This window comes from Cucurbita pepo, chromosome 6 (assembly GCF_057944985.1).
Source record: "Cucurbita pepo subsp. pepo isolate OVF chromosome 6, ASM5794498v1, whole genome shotgun sequence".
NCBI lineage: Eukaryota > Viridiplantae > Streptophyta > Magnoliopsida > Cucurbitales > Cucurbitaceae > Cucurbita > Cucurbita pepo.
The window spans coordinates 7,274,018-7,288,223 of NC_141803.1; the positions used below are offsets into that span (position 1 = coordinate 7,274,018).

General features: G+C 36.7%; 3 non-coding genes across 3 annotated transcripts; all 3 read left to right on the plus strand.

Annotated features, from left to right (window-relative positions):
* Nucleotides 1-2,338: 2,338 nt before the first annotated feature.
* Nucleotides 2,339-2,411, plus strand: TRNAA-CGC (transfer RNA alanine (anticodon CGC)). Its single transcript has one exon. It is a non-coding gene; the product is annotated as a tRNA-Ala (tRNA).
* Nucleotides 2,412-6,442: 4,031 nt separating this feature from the next.
* Nucleotides 6,443-6,515, plus strand: TRNAA-CGC (transfer RNA alanine (anticodon CGC)). Its single transcript has one exon. It is a non-coding gene; the product is annotated as a tRNA-Ala (tRNA).
* A 6,784-nt stretch (nucleotides 6,516-13,299) lies between these two features.
* TRNAA-CGC (transfer RNA alanine (anticodon CGC)) lies at nucleotides 13,300-13,372 on the plus strand. Its single transcript has one exon. It is a non-coding gene; the product is annotated as a tRNA-Ala (tRNA).
* Nucleotides 13,373-14,206: the final 834 nt, after the last annotated feature.

A 14,206-nucleotide genomic window follows, 5' to 3' on the forward strand; every position in this document is an offset into this window, starting at 1 on the left:
AATGAATGAAACAGCTGACGGCGGCGGCTAGAAGGGATTGCTAGAGGATAGACTTTGATCCCCAAAAATAGGATAAAGCATCTATTTTCTCCCAAAAAATAGGGTAAAGCATCGATTTGATCCGTAAAAATACCAGGAGGATAGAATTTCTTTTCTTTCAGCAACTTTCCTTTGGGAAAAAGGTCTTACGAACTTTTACCCCTATGTTGGATAGAATTTCTTTTCTTTCAGCGGCAGCTATTAGGGAAAAACCTCTTTTAATGTTTTACCCCTGTGCTGGATACAAAATCTTTTCTTTACTATGCAGCTATTAGGGAAAAGGCTCCTTTAATGTTTTACCCCTATGCTGGATACAAAAGATTTTCTTTCAGCTTCATAATGTTCTTCACCAATGATCCGAGGTTGTAGCATAGTTGACCTTGAATCCTCAGGATCTACTACTGGATAGATCCCTTTGGCAGCTAATCCTCTTGATAGTACGGTAGTAGCATCCAAGCAAATGTGGTGGCAGGCAGGAGCAGCAGGACCGGTTAAATCGCCCGCAGGTACATAAACAGCTTGAATAGAAGTTATGGACCCTTCCTCCTTGGTAGAAGTCATTCTTGTAAGGAACCAACCCATTTCGGTACTAAGAGTCGGTTGATAACCCACAAGGCATTCTACCCAGTAACAACCCGGAGACTTCGAATCCCCCTTGAACGAAACAGAAGATATTGTCGATAACATAGAAGCACATCTAGTTCAATTCCACAATTCCTTCCTCCATTATTCCTAGGATATCTTTTTTGGGACCAAATCCCTCTCTCAGAAATAGGTAGAAGTTTTCATAATATCTATGAAATGATAGATTTGTTAAATATTAGATCTACGCCTATGTAGAAGATAATCGTGTGTCAGAAGAATTCTTTGATGCGGCTGAGTAATTCTCTTCAAGTGAAAAGGCATCATTGGTAGGCGGACAAGCGAGCATTCCTGTGGCATTGGGAATAGGTAATCGCAGTGAATCGGGCAATTCGTTGAAGGAAATCCGTATAATGACTACCTTTTCTGAAACCATACTGCTCCTCTCCCTCTTGGTCTCGTGGCTTCGTTCGCTCCTGCACCTATATGGTTTCGTTGCTTCGCTCCTCTCCCTCTTGGTCGAGTGGCTTTCGCTCCTCATTTTGATTCTGGTAAAGGGTGGGAATCAGTCCACGAATGAGTTCCTTCTTTAAAATCTCTCCGGTTTACACCAAGGCATAGTAGCTTGTTTATGTCTGATTAACCTCAAGGCGCCTTTTAGAGAAAACAGGGTGATCACGCACGCATCCATATAACTCTGTCTTCTTGCTCACTGCTCAAGGGCCTTATGGCTCTGATACACTCCCCCATTTCTTACCGATCTTGATTTGCAGCTGCAAAGGGACCATCTGGAATTATGAATTAGAAAGTCGCTACTTTTTCACTTTGACATTTTTGGGAACACACCAGACTCCCCTATGATTCACCATACATACCTTTACACTATAGAACCGATAGGCAGCTAAGAGTCATACCAGAGAGATGTATTGGTTCCATTGCCAACATCATGTATAATAAATATCAGAAGAGTCCAAAATGGTTTCTTACCTCACCCATGAACGTTCGGGACCTTTATTTTATTAAGGGGGTGTAGCTCATATGGTAGAGTGTTCGCTTCTCATGCAAAAGGCACGGGATTCAATTCCCTGCACCTCTATTGTTATTTGTTTTAAGATAGGACACTCCCCCTATTATTTATGGTACTATTCATGAACCTGACATCATTTGTTAAAGGCTTCATACGTTCAAAGCGACATACTGTTAACATACGTCAAAGGCTTCATACATTAAAAGTGACACAATTTGAACCTATGTGATGGGTTCATGCGTTGAAAAGCGACATAGTCTGAACTCGAATCTAGGTTTAATAAAAAGTTTCATAACATTTGGAGGTCATCTAGATCATGAACCAAAGTTAAATTTCCTTATGTGCATTATGGTCATTTTACACCGTTACTTGGTTTAGCTAATTAACCTTATCCAATGATTACCAAATTTCATATAAACTCTTAACATGTCATATTATTCTCAGTATTAAAAATTCATAGGCAGTCGAGTTTATTTAGTGGGTTATATTAATGTTACTTAAATCACAATCAATTTAATCGGTTCGAAGCCTTAATTCACCGCTCTTGGTGTTTTTCTTTCACATTCCTTTAATTCATACTTAGTTTAAGGTTTATACAAAAATCCAAGCAAATTCTAAAAGTAATTCTTAAAAAGAGTCCAAAATGGTTTCTTACCTCATCATGAACGTTCGAGACCTTTATTCTATAAAGGGGGTGTAGCTCATATGGTAGAGCGCTCGCTTCGCATGCGAGAGGCACGGGGTTCAATTCCCTGCACCTCCATTCTTATTTTTTTAAAATTCTAGCCTATTGAACTTGAATCTGGATCCTTTTTCTAGTCTTTGATGGTTGTCTTATTCTCCAAGACACTCCCTCGTATTTATGGTACTAGTCATGAACCTGAGATCCTGTATTCAAGACTTCATACATTTCAATTCATATCTAGGTTTAATGTGAATCTGGATTCTTTTTCTAGTCTTTGATTGTTGTCTTATTCTCCAAGACAATCCCCTCGTATTTATGGTACTAGTCATGAACCTGAGATCCTGTATTCAAGGCTTCATACATTTCAATTCATATCTAGGTTTAATGCAAGGTTTCTTACCATTTGGCAATCATGAAGATCATGAACCAATGGTAAATTGTAAATTTCCTTAGGTGCATTAGGTTCATTTTACACCGTTACTTGGTTTAGCTAAATAACCTTATCCAATGACCACCAAATTTTTCATATAAACTCGTAACATATCATATTATGTTCAGTATTAAAAATTCATAGGCAGTAGAGTTCATTTAGTGGGTTACTTTAACATTAATTAAATCCTGAGAAATTTGATAGATTCGGAGCCTTAAATCACGGTTCTAGGTGTTTTTCTTTCACATTCCTTTAATTCATACTTGGATTAAGGTTTATATAAAAATCCAAGCAAATTCTATAAGTACTTCTTAAGAAGAGTCCAAAATGGCTTCTTACCTCATCATAAACGTTCGAGACCTTTATTTTATAAAGGGGGTGTAGCTCATATGGTAGAATGCTCGCTTTGCACATGAGTTTGTTTTTAATGAGAAATAAAACACAAGAATTTAAAACACAACTTTCAATACATTTATTTTATCCATACATAAGTAATTAACAAATGGAATAAGTACAAAGATTCTAGTCTATTACACAATTTCTTTCTTTTTTTCTTGTTCTTACTGCCATACATTCTTGACCGCGCGGCGTCATGATCTAGACACGCTCATGACTAGCTTTAAGAGAAATTAAGTCCTAGATATATTTTTCGCCCCGACTTTTTGGCTTCGTCGAACCTTTGCGAGGTTTGTCTTCGCCAATCGAACATCGGTTGTGCAGAATCCAAGTTCGTTCGATCACACACGCCGCCTGCGCATGCATATTCAATAGTATGCGACACAACTGACTTACCTCTACACTAGGCCAAGTCATTCGCCTCGACCTTGCCTCTGCTCAGGCCAAGGACTCTCAATGCACCATCGCGTCTCATCTTGTTATCTCGATCTCCATCGACATGGCCAATATGTCTTGATACCGTCCCGAGTCTCAGGGTGTCGTTGGCCATCAAAACTCACTTGGTCATGCTATCGAGAATGGGCCCGCGTGTAGCTCATCTCATTGGGACTTGCCGAACATCCATCCATCCAGGTTCTATCGAGGCATTGGCCCTCCCGTGCCCATGCCATGTCACTTACGGATACAGTGTCGGATAGCGGGTGTATGTAGCAACCTCCAACACGCGAGCTAGAACGCAACACCGCACACCCGTGCCGCCCGGTACTGTCCTTGAAAAAGCCCATTTCAAAGGAAGCTGTACGAGACACTAATCTTGACACGTTCGCCCATACTATGACACACGTATGTGCCAGAGGGTAGCTCACTTATGCCATAGGGTACAGGAGTTGTAAGTACTTGCACTCCTTAGTTCTGTTCTTGAATTTTATGTTCTTATCATGATCTATTTTTAAGACTTTGATCCTTTGAGTATGAGGTCTCAACCTTAGTTCTGGTCTAAGGGTCTTGGTACTGTTATTTTGGTAGAACTTGAATCTTGATCCTTTTTCTAGTCCTTGATTGTTGTCTTATTCTCCAAGACACTCCCCCTAGTATTTATGGTACTAGTCATGAACCTGATATCCTGAGTCCAAGGCTCATACGATCCAAGCGACACAATGTTAACCTACGTCCAAGACTTCATACATTTCAAGTGACACAGTCTGAACCTATGCAATGATTTCATGCGTTCCAAACGATATAGTCTAAACTCACATCTAGGTTTAATACAAAGTTTCATAGAATTTGGAGGTCATTCTAGATCATGAACAACAGGTAAATTTTCTTATGTGCATTATGGTCATTTTACACTATTAATTGGTTTAGCGAATTAACCTTATCCAATGACCACCAAATGTCATTTAAACTTCTAACATGTCATATTATGCTCGTATTAAAACTTCATAGGCAGCAGAGTTCATTGAGTGGGTTATTTTAACGTTACTTAAATCCTGAGAAATTTGATCAGTTCGAAGCCTTAAATCATGATTCTAGGTATTTTTCTTTCACATTCCTTTAATTCCTACTTGGTTTAAGGTTTATACAAATATCCAAGAAAATTCAAAAAGTACTTCTTAAAAGAGTCCAAATTGGTTTCTTACCTCACCATGAACGTTTGAGACATTTATTTTATGAAGGGGGTGTAGCTCATATGGTAGAGCGCTCGCTTCTCATGCGAGAGGCATGGGGTTCAATTACCTGCACCTCCATTGTATTTTTTTTAAGATTCTAGCCTATCTAGGGGTCTTGGTACTATTGTTCTGGGTTCTTATCTTCAAAGCGACACAGTGGTTGTAGTTTGAAATTGAATCTACGTTTGATAAAGTTTCATAGCAATTGGTCGTCATTTACATTTTACACCGTTACTTGGTTTAACTAATTAACCTTGTCCAATGACTACCAAATTTCATATAAACTCTTAACATGTCATGTTATGTTCAGTATTAAAAATTTATAGGCAACGGAGTTCATTTAGTGGATTATTTTAATGTTACTTAAATCACGAGCAATTTGATCGATTCAGAGCCTTGACTCACGGTTCTTGGTATTTTTCTTTCACATTTCTTTAATTCATATTGGTCTGAGGTTTATACAAAGATCAAAGAAAATTCTAAAAGTACTTGAAGAGTCCAAAATGGCTTCTTACCTCATCATGAACGTTTGGGACCTTCATGTTATAAAGGGGGTGTAGCTCATATGGTAGAGTGCTCGCTGCGCATTTGAGAGGCACATGGTTCAATTCTCTGCGGCCTCCATCATATTTGATCTGAGGTCTCAGGTCTCGCATTATGGTCATTTTTAAAAATATTGGCAGCAGAGTTCATTTACTGAGTTATTTTAATGTTACTTAATTCCTTGGAAATTTGATCGGTTCAGAGCATTAACTCACGGTTCTTGGTATTTTTCTTTCACATTCCTTTAATTCATACTTCGTTTAAGGTTTATACATTTCTTACCTCATCATTAACATTTGGGGCCTTAATTCTATAAAGGGTGTATTTACATTCCTTTAATTCATACTTCGTTTAAGGTTTATACATTTCTTACCTCATCATTAACATTCGGGGCCTTAATTCTATAAAGGGTGTATAGCTCATATTGTAGAGCGCTTGCTTCACATGCGAGAGGCACGGGTTCACTTCCCTGCACCTCCATTGTATTTATTTGTTTCAAGATTCTAACCTATCACACTATTTCTTTTTCTTGTTTAAGTACTTGGACTCTTTAGTTCTGTTCTTGACTTGTGACTTGTGAGTTCATCCTATGTCCAAGACTTCATACGTCAATCGTTCATGCGTTCAAAGCTAGTAGTCTCGACTCAAATATAGATTTAATTAAAAAGTTTCATAGGATTTGGGGGTCATCTACATTTTGAACCAAAGTTAAATTTACTCATGTGCATTGTGGTCATTGTACACTGTTAATTGGTTTAGCTAATTAACCTTATCCAATGGCCACCAAATTTCATATAACCTCCTAACATATCACATTATGCTTAGGATTAAAAATTCATAGGCAGCAGAGTTCATTTAGTGGGTTATTTTAATGTTACTTAAATCCTGAGAAATTTGATCGGTTTGGAGCCTTCACTCACGATTCTTGGTGTTTTCTTTCACATTCCTTTAATTCATACTTGATTTAAGTTTAATACAAAGATCCAAGCACATTCTAAAAGTACTTCTTAAGAAGAGTCCAAAATGGCTTCTTACCTCATCATGAACATTTGGGACTTTTATTTTATAAAGGGGGTGTAGCTCATATGGTAGAGCGCTCGCTTCGCATGCGAGAGGCACGGGGTTCAATTCTCTGCACCTCCATTCTGTGTGTTCAAGGCTTCGTATGTTCCAACTGACACAGTCTAAAACTACATCAAAGGGTTCAAACATTTCAATTGTCATCTAGATCATGAACCAAAGGTAAATTTCCTTATGTGCATATTATGGATATTTTACACCATTACTTGGTTTAGCTAATTAACTTTATCCAATGACCACAAAATTTCATATAAATTCCTAACATGTCATATTATGCTCTGTATTAAAAATTCATAGTCAGCGGAGTTCATTTACTGATTTATTTTAACGTTACTTAAATCTCGAACAATTTGATCGGTTCAGAGACTTAACTCATTGATCTTGATGTTTTTCTTTCACATACCTTTAATTCATCTTGGTTTAAACTTTATACAAAGATCCAAGCAATTTCTACAAGTACTTCTTAAGACGAGTCCAAATTGACTACTTACTTCGTCATAGACGTTCGGGACATTTATTCTAATGAAGAGGGTATTGCTCATATGGTAGAGCGATCGTTTCGCATGCGAGAGACACATGGTTCAATTCCCTAGGTTTAATACAAAGTTTCATAGCATTTGGAGGTCATTTAGATAATGAACCAAAGGTAAATTTCCTTTGGTGCATTATGGTCATTTTACGCCGTTACTTGGTTTAGCTAATTAACCTTATCCAATGACCATAAAATTTCATATAAACTCTTAACATATCATATTATGCTTAATATTAAAATAAATACACATATCATATTATGCTCAGTATTAAAAATAAATAGGCAGCGAAATTCATTTAGTGAAGTATTTTAACGTTACTTAAATCAGAAGCAATTTGATCATTTTGGAGCTTTAACTCACCGTTCATGGTGTTTTCCTTTCATATTCGTTTAATTCATACTTTTTTTAACATACAAAGATAGATGTAATTCTACAAGTATTTATTATGAAGAGCCCAAAAGGGCTACTTACTTCGTCATGGACGTTCGGGACCTTTATTTTATAAAGGGGGTGTAGCTTATATGGTAGAGCGCTCGCTTTGCATGCAAGAGGCATAGGGTTCAATTCCTTGCACCTCCATAATAAATTTATTTTATACATTTTTTTAAAATGTATGAATTATCATTTTTTTAAAAACAAAAGGGCAAGTACTTAGCCACACTCTCTCTTTTCTTGTTCGTTCTTGTTGTAAGTACTTACACCCTTTAGTTCTGTTCTTGATAAATTTTTCATGAGAAATAAAACATAGTTTGAACCTGGTCTATTTTAAACCATGGTTCATTTGAAAAAAAAATTGTGAAGGATTTTTTACGGATCAGGTGACACTTGTCTACTTTAAATCATTTTTTTTTCCTCTTTCTTCTTCTTTCTCTCTCTTGTTTCTTAAACCTTCTTGTTTATGTTACTTACATGTACCTAATTAACAAAGCTGCACTAAAATGACCAAAATAACCCTAAACCCTTGAGGGTTGACTTTGAATTTTCTTTCATTTTTCTACCATTTTTACTTCCAGGAGATTTTCTAAGAATTTTTCTCTTCTACCACATTTTAAAATTTGGCTTCTTCGTTAATTTAAAATTTTAAACTAGAAATTTTCTCATGTCGGGATTTGTGTGTCACAATATCTTAATGCTAAGCTAGTGTCAAGCTCAACGCCCCTTCAGGCGCCACGACACTCTTTAGTGCAAATAAGCATGTCTTACGTCTTTGTCCATAACGTCAACGTCTTGATGCTACCCAAAATTTTCTATAGTATTCACGCATGTTTGGATAGCACCTTGACAATGCACCGTAACAAAAGCTGGGTCAATTAACCATTTTACCCCTAAAGTTACTTCTTGTTTCTTATGTCCCACTAATCCTCTAATGAACATTTGGTTTGTGGTCTAACCAGTAAACCGAATTCCTCTTAGGCCAATGAGAGGGTGGGACCCCTTGTTCAAGACCTGGAGTGAGTACTGAAGGGAACTACCTCTCTTCTATTCCTAAAAGTGGGTAGGAGCGAATTCCATCTTGCACCCCACGTCCCCAGCCATTCACCCAGTCTTACCCCGGAAATGGGAGGCCTAATGAGTTGGTGAACTCGAGCCACTCTCACCCATGCAAATCTAAGGATAACTCCGAATAAACATGAGTTCATGGTTAGCTCAGGATTAAGATCGAGTTACCTAGGTCATCGAATGAAAAGAAAATCAGTTTCAACAGTAAACGACATTATAAAGTGAGAGTGATTTTCTTCATGGTCCGATCTTATGCAATACTATTGCATAGGACGTCCCCACTCACATGTCTCCGCATGTACAATTTAGTGATTACATTGTTTATGTCATATACAAAAGTGGGATACATCAATAGTGTCCCCCAGGATAAGGTACTCAGCCTTATCCCGGTACTATAGATCATTTGGACTATATACTTGAACTTGATTCACTCTTATGTCTCTACATATAGTTCAAGTAATCATACTATAGCCAGAGTATTCTTAGTTTATTGGATTTAGATTAACGATCGTAAAATTCACTTTATTCAATAACAATCTTTACTGAATAAACATCAATAATAACTTTATTGAAAATAGAATATGTTTTTATTTACAAACTATGAGTTTTTGGACATAAAACCCAACATTAACCTTATCCAATGACCACCAAATTTCATATAAACTCCTAACATATCATATTATGCTTAGTATTAAAAATTCGTAGGCAGTAGAGTTCATTTAGTAGGTTATTTTAATGTTAATTAAATCCTGAGAAATTTGATCGATTCGGAGCCTTAAATCATGGTTCTAAGTGTTTTTCTTTCGGATTCCTTTTCTAGGTGTTTTTCTTTCACATTCCTTTTATTCATACTTGGTTTAAGGTTTATAAAAAAATCCAAGCAAATTCTAAAAGTACTTCTTAAGAAGAATACAAAATGTCTTCTTACCTCATCATGAACCTTCGAGACCTTTATTCTATAAAGGGGTGTAGCTGGTAGAATGCTTATGGGTTTGTTTTTAATGAGAAATAAAACATAGAGAATTTAAAACACAACTTTCAATACATTTATTTTAACCATACATAAGTAATTAAAAAAATGGAATGAGTACAAAATTTTAGTCTATTACACAATTTCTTTTCTTTTCTTGTTCTTACGGTCATGATCCTACATTCTTGACCATGCGGCATCATGATCTAGACATGCTCACGACCAGCCTTAAGGAGAATTAATTCCCATATATATTTTTCGCTCCAATTTTGTGGCTTCGTCGTGGGCGAGGTTTGTCTTCGTCAATCGAACATCGGTTGTGTAGAATCCAAGCTCGTTCGACCACACACGCCGCCTGCGCATGCATGTTCAATTGTATGCGACACAACCGACTTACCTCTACAGTAGGCCAATTTATAAAACTCGACCTTGCCTCTGCTCGGGCCAAGGACAATCAATACACCATCGCGTCTCATCTTGTCATCTCGATCTCCATCGACATGGCCAATATGTCTTGATACCATCTCGAGTCTCAGAGTGTCGTCGACCATCAAAACTCACTTGGTCATGCTATTGAGAATGGGCCTGCGTGTCGCTCATCTTATCGGGACTTGCCGAACTTTCATCAATCCGGGTTCTATCGAGACATTGGCCCTCCCGTGCCCATGCCATGTCATTTAAGGAAATTGTGCCGGATAGTGGGTGTATGTAGCATCCTCCAACACGTGGGCTGGAGCGCAATACCCGCACACCTGTGCCGCCCGGTACTGTCCTTGAAAAAATTCATTTCAAAGGAAGCCGCATGAGACACTCATCTTGGAAAGCTCGCCCACACAATGACACACATATGTGCCACAGGGTAGCTCACTTAGGCCATAGGGCACAAGGGTTGTAAGTACTTGGACTCTTTAGTTCTGTTCTTGACTTGTATGTTCTTATCATGATCTATGTTTAAGACTTTGATCCTTGGAGTATGAGGTCTCAACCTTAGTTCTAGTCTAAGGGTCTTGGTACTGTTATTTTGGTAGAACTTGAATCTTGATCCTTTTTCTAGTCCTTGATTGTTGTCTTATTCTCCAAGACACTCCCCCTAGTATTTATGGTACTAGTCATGAACGTGACATCCTGAGTCCAAGGCTCATACGATCCAAGCGACACAATGTTCACCTACGTCCAAGACTTCATACATTTTAAGTGACACAGTCTGAACCTATGCAATGGTTTCATGCGTTCCAAACGATATAGTCTAAACTCACATCTAGGTTTAAAACAAAGTTTCATAGAATTTGGAGGTCATTCTAGATCATGAACAACAGGTAAATTTCCTTATGTGCATTATGGTCATTTTACACTATTAATTGGTTTAGCGAATTAACCTTATCCAATGACTACCAAATGTCATTTAAACTTCTAACATGTCATATTATGCTCGTATTAAAAATTCATAGGCAGCAGAGTTCATTTAGTGGGTTATTTTAACGTTACTTAAATCCTGAGAAATTTGATCAGTTCGAAGCCTTAAATCACGATTCTAGGTATTTTTCTTTCACATTCCTTTAATTCATACTTGGTTTAAGGTTTATACAAAGATCCAAGAAAATTCTAAAAGTACTTCTTAAAAGAGTCCAAAATGGCTTCTTACCTCACTATGAACGTTTGGGACATTTATTTTATGAAGGGGGTGTAGCTCATATGGTTAAGCGCTCGCTTCGCATGCGAGAGGCATGGGGTTTAATTCCCTGCACCTCCATTGTATTTGTTTTAAGATTCTAGCCTATCTAAGGGTCTTGGTACTATTGTTCTGGGTTCTTATCTTCAAAGCGACACAGTCTAAACCTATGCCATGGTTGTAGTTTGAAATTGAATCTACCTTTAATAAAGTTTCATAGCAATTGGTGGTCATCTAGATTATGAACCAAATGTAAATTTTCTTATGTGCGTTATGGTCATTTTACACCATTACTTGGTTTAGCTAATTAACCTTATCCAATGACTACCAAATTTCATATAAATTCTTAACATGTCATATTATGTTCAGTATTAAAAATTTATAGGCAGCGGAGTTCATTTAGTGGGTTATTTTAATGTTACTTAAATCACGAGCAATTTGATCGATTCGAAGCCTTGATTCACGGTTCTTGGTGTTTTTCTTTCACATTTCTTTAATTCATACTTGGTCCAAGGTTTATACAAAGATCCAAGATAATTCTAAAAGTACTTGAAGAGTCCAAAATGGCTTCTTACCTCATCATAAACGTTTGGGACCTTTATTTTATAAAGGGGGTGTAGCTCATATGGTAGAGTGCTCGCTTCGCATGTGAGAGGCACATGGTTCAATTCCCTGCGGCCTCCATTATATTTGATCTAGATCTATCTTGATAGACTTTGATATGAGGTCTCTTAGTTGAATTTTGAGTTCTTATCATGATCTAGCGTTCCAAACGACGTAGTTTAAACTTGCATCTAGGTTTAATATAAAGTTTCATAGAATTTGAGCTCATCTATATCATGAGCCATAGGTAAATTTCCTTATGTGCATTATGGTTATTTTACACCGTTAATTGGATTAACTAAGCCATAGGTAAATTTCCCTATGTGCATTATGGTTATTTTACACCGTTAATTGGATTAACTAATTAACCTTATCCAAGGACGAAACATATCATATATGCTCAGTATTAAAAATTCATTGGCAGAGTTCATTTACTGAGTTATTTTAATGTTACTTAAATCCTGAGAAATTTGATCGGAGCATTAACTCACGGTTCTTGGTGTTTTTCTTTCACATTCCTTTAATTCTAAAGTACTTCTTAAGAAGAGTCCAAAATGTCTTCTTACTTCATCATTAACATTCGGGGCCTTAATTCTTTAAAGGGTGTAGCTCATATGGTAGAGCGCTCGCGTTGCATGCAAGAGGCATGGGTTCAATTCCTTGCACCTCCATTGTTATGTTCTGTTCTTGACTTTTCACACACTATTTCTTGGACTCTTTAGTTCTGTTCTTGACTTTTCACACACTATTTCTTGGACTCTTTAGTTCTGTTCTTGACTTTTCACACACTATTTCTTGGACTCTTTAGTTCTGTTCTTGACTTTTCACACACTATTTCTTGGACTCTTTAGTTCTGTTCTTGACTTTTCACACACTATTTCTTGGACTCTTTAGTTCTGTTCTTGACTTTTCATCCTGTGTCCAAGACTTCACGTGGACTCAAATATAGATTGAATTAAAAAGTTTCGGTTTAGCTAATTAATCTTATTCAATGGCCACCAAATTTCAATTCTGTTCTTGACTTGTGAGTTCATCCTGTGTCCAATGCTTCATACGTTCATCCTGTGTCCAATGCTTCATACGTTCATCTTGTGTCCAATGCTTCATACGTCATTGGTTCATGCATTCAAAGTTATAGTTTGGACTTGAATATAGATTTAATTAAAAAGTTTCATAGCATTTGGAGGTCATCTAGATCATGAAACAAAGTTAAATTTACTCATGTGCATTGTTGTCATTATACACCTTTAATTGGTTTAGCTAATTAACCTTATCCAATGGCCACCAAATTTCATATAACCTCCTAACATATCACATTATGCTCAGGATTAAAAATTCATAGGCAGCAGAGTTCATTTAGTGGGTTATTTTAATGTTACTTAAATTCTGAGAAATTTGATCGGTTTGGAGCCTTCACTCACGATTCTTGGTGTTTTTCTTTCACATTCCTTTAATTCATACTTGATTTAAGTTTAATACAAAGATCCAAGCACATTCTAAAAGTACTTCTTAAGAAGAGTCCAAAATGGCTTCTTACCTCATCATGAATGTTTGGGAGTTTTATTTCATAAAGGGGGTGTAGCTCATATGGTAGAGTGCTCGCTTCGCATGCGAGAGGCACGGGGTTCAATTCCCTGTGCCTCCATTGTATTTTTTTTTAAGATTAAATATTGAGTACAAAGATTTTAGCCTATCACACTATTTCTTTTTTGTTCTTGTTGTAAGTATTTGGACTCGTTATTTCTTTTTTGTTCTTGTTGTAAGTATTTGGACTCGTTATTTCTTTTTTGTTCTTGTTGTAAGTATTTGGACTCGTTATTTCTTTTTTGTTCTTGTTGTAAGTATTTGGACTCGTTAGGTCTGTTTTTCACTTGTGATTTCTTGTCATGATCTATCTTTAGGACTCTTATCCTTGGATTATGAGTTCTCAACCTTAGTACTATTATTATGGGTTCTTATCTTCAGAACTTGGATCTTGATCCTTGTTCTAGTCCTTGATTGTTGTCTTGTTCTCCAAGACACTCTTAGATTTATGGTTCTAGTCATGAACCTGACAATCTGTGTTCAAGGCTTCGTATGTTCCAAGTGACACAGTCCGAAACTACATCAAAGGGTTCAAACATTTCAATTGACACAATTTAAACCTATGTCATAGCTTAGTGCGTCCAAAGCGATATAGTATGAACTCGCATCTAGGTTTAATACAAGGTTACATAGCATTTGGAAGTCATCTAGATCATGAACCAAAGGTAAATTTCCTTATGTGCATTATGGCCATTTTACACCGTTACTTGGTTTAGCTAATTAACTTTATCCAATGACCACAAAATTTCATATAAATTCCTAACATGTCATATTATGCTCAGTATTAAAAATTCATAGTCAGCGGAGTTCATTTACTGATTTATTTTAACGTTACTTAAATCACGAACAATTTGATTGGTTCAGAGACTTAACTCATTGATCTTGATGTTTTTCT